We start from the raw sequence: 5,175 nt of genomic DNA, 5'->3' as shown, positions 1-5,175 counted from the left end.
TCTCTCTCTCTCTCTCTCTCTCTCTCTCTCTCTCTCTCTCTCTCTCTCTCTCTCTCTCTCTCTCTTTCATTCTCTCTGTGTGTTATTAAAATAAGGTAATTACAGGCATAAATCAGATGACATCTGGGGTATGCCTTTTTTTCTCCTCCTTTCTTGCAGAGGATTGTGGGTGTTTCTTTTTTCTCCAAAATGCATTCATAAGTTCTTTTCTGCGCCACACCCAGCAGACGCTGCCAGAAACACTTTTAGCCAGGATAGATCTGACGGAGATGAAATATTAAAGATTGTTAGTGCTAATAACATGGACATTTAGATGTGTTTACTTTTTATACAGTGTGTAACATTTTGAATATCTAATGATCTTGACATGTTTATGTGAGGGTTCGGTTTAGTGGATAGAAAATATTATTAGCCTGTTATGAAAACAATGGAAATCCAAGAGATTTCCTCAATCTCTCTCTCTCTCTCTTTTCAGCCAGGGTCACACTGCTTCCCTTGTCTTATTGAATTAATAAAGTCTTATCACACTGCTAAAGCCACAAAAGATTGGACAACAACAGTCCAACCTGATGAACTCAACATGCACAAAACCACACACAGCACGATACCTCACAACATGTGATTCATACAGCAGACACATTCCTCCTGATGCTGTGACATAAATTCATTAACACGTTTATGATTGTGTCGACATCTAGCGCTCCCATAACGCTCCAGATTTCTCCTCAGGGGTTTCACACATGTTGACTTGATGAAGAATTTTGCCTAGTCATTGTATTGTTGGTCATAAGGGGTGTTTTTGGGTGCTCTAATGTTATTGGGCAGGCAAATAGGACTTGGAATGGACATATTATGAAGTCAATGTATGTGCATAGAGACAAATCAAATGCTAAAACTGTTCACAGGAACAGTAACTTCTTCATCTTGCTAGTGGTTGACCAATGACCACTTCGAAAACGTAAACAATGCTTGTCCACATGCTGGTTGAGAAGAACTTCCTGTTTCAGTTTTTTAACACTGCACAAACGTTTGAACAAAACGTTCATCTATGTAAGATTACAAAAATAAAATACAAAATGAAACCGTAAGAGTTTCTTTTTTCAGAATGTGTGTTACCTGGAAATCAAACCCACAACCTTTGCGCTGCTAATTAACAATAAACAACATGTGAAATACATTTATTCTACATTTAAAAGACACATTTACACAATGTTTACTCCAAATAAAGTTCAATCAGGGCAGAGGATGGTTTTGAAACACCAGCGGTTACCTAGTTTAAGACTGAAAAAAAAATCTGATTAACATGAAAAAAGTATGTACATCGGTTGCACATAATAAAGTTATGTTTACTCAGCATAATTTCATTATGTTCAAGTTGCCGAATTTATGGTTGTTAAACAAACATGATTTTTATATGTTAACGTTTCATAGTTTCATTTAACGTACTCAATATAAGTGTTTTTAGTTAATGTGACATAATATTTTCTTTTATCTCTAACAAGACATGAAGTTAACCAAGCTTAACAGAAATTCTAATTCAAAACTGTAACCGCCCACTACCTAAGCAAAGGCAACGCTTTTCTAAACAATGGTAACCACAAAACTTAAAAGTATAACAAACTCCTCTAATTCTCAAAGATAAATGAACATTAAACCCTAACACGTGTTTCTCTTTACTGAAAAACACATAAAACAACACATAATTAAGAAAATAACTCTCAAAATGCAGCCTTACGCAGAGCATGCTGGGAAATATAAATCTTCTGCCTAGTTGCAACAATTATATGTTAACACAACACAAATCCTTTATGGAGTGCCAACATGAATGGATTAAGTTACACAACTGAACATGAAAAAATCATGTTGTGACAAAATTGTACAAAAATTATGTTGATTTAAAGGCGGGGTAACCGATTTCCGAATTACGCTTTAGACAACTGAGTCGGGGCGAGTACCAAAACAACCTTGTAGCCAATCAGCAGGAAGGTGCACGGGACGGACATTAGCCGAGCACTGACGAAAGCGAAGATGGGGGTAGGGGTGTGTTTGTTTTGGTGATTTGAACATCAACAACGGCTAAGAGAAATCGGACACCCCGCCTTTAACTTATTTAAATTAATCCAATTGGACAAGCAGCAAAAATCCGTTTTTTCAGTGTACACTTCACAGTTTAATTTAACACATCCATAAAATGACTATATTAAGCAGTTGAGGTTTGGTTATTGTTGGTAAATCATTCAAAAACATCCCTTTTTCTGCTTGTCTGTCATTAACTCAGATAAATTGTGTTCCTGTTTTGGCTGCCACCCCCATTACAGACACACTTTTTAGCCCATGCGTTTCAGTTTACCATTTTTTCTTACAGTTATGACAGCTGGATCGAACCGACATGAATTTGTTGATGTTGTGGGTCATTTCATAAAAAGCTATTAATACACTTTTGTTTTCTGCTTGGGGAATTTTGTTTATGAGTGAGGCGTTTCTAACTTGGTTGCGTTTTCCTGCACTTTGCTCATGACCCGAGGATCTATCGTACATTTAGCAGCTGGGATTCACACAGTGAGAGAGGAGAATCAAAGTCAGCAAACATCTTGAACATTGTGAGTTGGAATACACCACGCAAAGAACAAACGAGGGACACGTGAGCCCCGCTGCGCAAGCTCGCGGGCGGCACACTTCACCACCTCATGCCTGAGGGCGCGTTACGACGAGTCCAAGATCAATACTTTCATCGCCACAACCTTCAGGGAGCAAGCACAGGCTTAATTAAAGATGGAGGGAGGTGTTCTGAACAGAAACAGTATAATTAAAGCGTTTTCGGAGTGCAGACGACAGCAACAGCACGAATGAAGAATGACAGGAGCGCTACAGATGTCGTCTCTCAACTCTGCACAGGGTCATGCGAAAATAGCATGTGGCTTTGATCACCCAAAACATTAGATGGTCTATTAGCATCTGCTGAGTTGGGAAAGGAGGAGTGATTTGGCTTTCTGTTCTTTGGTATGTCAGATGTCACATTAGTGACACTGGTGATTTAGTGACGGTTTGTACATAGTTGATTAGTGTGAATGCCACAATTCCTCAATAGCTTTTTTTAAAGATGAAAAAAATATGATGTCATTATTTCATGCCATATATAAATATACAGTATACACACTACAGTTCAATTTTTTCAATCATTTTTTTTAATAATAGTAAACGCATCCAACCTATAGAATACCACAACTGCAATTATGGGATTTGTGCTGTGACTAAAACACCCTTTGCCTATAATTTGTAAAAATGTACTCTTCAGCTTCATGAGAGCTCGCCCTGAGTTTTTCCATTTATTCTGTGGTCTTATTGGCTGCATTACTTGGTTAAGTTCATGTATAACAAAAATATATGTATTCATAATTTTCACATTTAGTAAATAAAGAAATGATTATTATATAGACCACTTCGGAAGAGGTCAACAACGCTGGTCCAGAAGAACTTCCTGTTTACGTGTGAACAAATTACAATAATATATTATACATAAAAACTTAAATACCTAAAATATCTAATATGTAAAATACATAAATATCATAAAGATTTAATTATATATGTGCGATTTAAAAGATAAATAAACAAAAAAAAATGACTGAAACTGGAAGTGCTTCTGGACCAGTGTTTACATCTTTCAAAGTGGTCTATACAGTGTATACACAGTGGTGGAAAGAGTACTAGAAATTTGTACTTAAGTACAAGTACTGTTTCATTGCTGAAATTGTACTCAATTACAAGTAAAAGTACTGGTGTTAAAAAAGTAATTGAGTTAAAGTAAAAATTACTCTTCTCAAAAACTACTCCGAGTACTAGTTACTCGTTACTTTTTAGGCGGTCTTATTTAATGAATTATGAGTAATTATTAATAATCAAATTTGGAGATTTATATAGAAAATAGCTACTTTTAACAAAACACATCTTTACCTTACTGATAAAGCATAACTAACTCAGACAAAATAACCATTCAATGTGTTGTTCTGTCTGTCTATCATGAGGTCAGTTTTCCAGTTAAAACCATTTATGCAATTCCAACACTGTTTAATCATGTGTACTAGGTCCCACAATGCAGAAATGAATAAATAAGAGCCCAAAATACTGCATGCAAAAAATGCAAAACATTTGTAACCTAAATTGCATTGGATTAGAATTACAGTCATATCTGTAGAGCAGCAGGCTGATCAATTAACTGTTACTCAACCTCAAACCATCCAAGATGTATGTGACATTATTTCTTAGGTAGAACGATAAAGATTTTTACCTGGAGTTGTGGTTTTTTCATAAAATGCTTCTTTCGATGTATTAATGACGACTTATTTAAGCGAATCGATCGAACTCTGCAAGAAACTGAACTTTATTTACAACATTATAACTGGCAATGCACAGTTTGCGAAACTGCTTCGCATGCGTTCCAATCGCATATGTTCCCTACAAAATAAAATCTAAACATAACCGCGGTCCACATTCAAACACATCTGTGACTGAGAACTGAGCATGATCCTTGACAAAACAGTAAATATACACCTTTAACAGGTGGTGTTGTTCACTTCACAAAAATAAACGGTGAGGAATGCAGCCGGTTCTCTCAGAGATGAGACAGAGAGAGAGAGAGAGAGAGCTGGAGGAGAGCGAGATGAGAGCAGAGAGAGAGAGAGAGAGAGAGAGAGAGAGAGAGACGAGAGAGAGCAGAGAGAGAGAGAGAGAGAGAGAGAGAGAGAGAGAGAGAGCAGGAGAGAGAGAGAGAGAGAGAGAGAGAGAGAGAGAGAGAGAGAGAGAGAGAGAGAGAGAGAGAGAGAGAGAGAGCGAGAGAGAGAGAGAGAGAGAGAGAGAGAGAGAGAGAGAGAGAGAGAGAGAGAGAGAGAGAGAGAGAGAGAGAGCAACTGTATCTTTCTGGGTCACCTGTCTGTTATAACCAGACGAATAATTTGGCACTCACATACGTTTTAAATCTCCACAGGTATGCTGTAAGACAGGTCTCTACAGTACCTCAAAGCCCTGCCTAAAACCTTTTTAAAAGTCAACTATGCACATTGTGTTATTTGAGCAGTTCCTAATGAACATATTAAGGCTTTGAGCCCCTCCATTACAGACAGAACGCTAAACCTGTCTAACATTTCCCTTCTTTTAGCTATTCTGAGTCAGTGACATCAC

This window comes from Triplophysa rosa, linkage group LG2, assembly GCF_024868665.1.
Source record: "Triplophysa rosa linkage group LG2, Trosa_1v2, whole genome shotgun sequence".
Lineage (NCBI taxonomy): Eukaryota > Metazoa > Chordata > Actinopteri > Cypriniformes > Nemacheilidae > Triplophysa > Triplophysa rosa.
Note: the sequence above shows the minus strand (reverse complement) of the source record.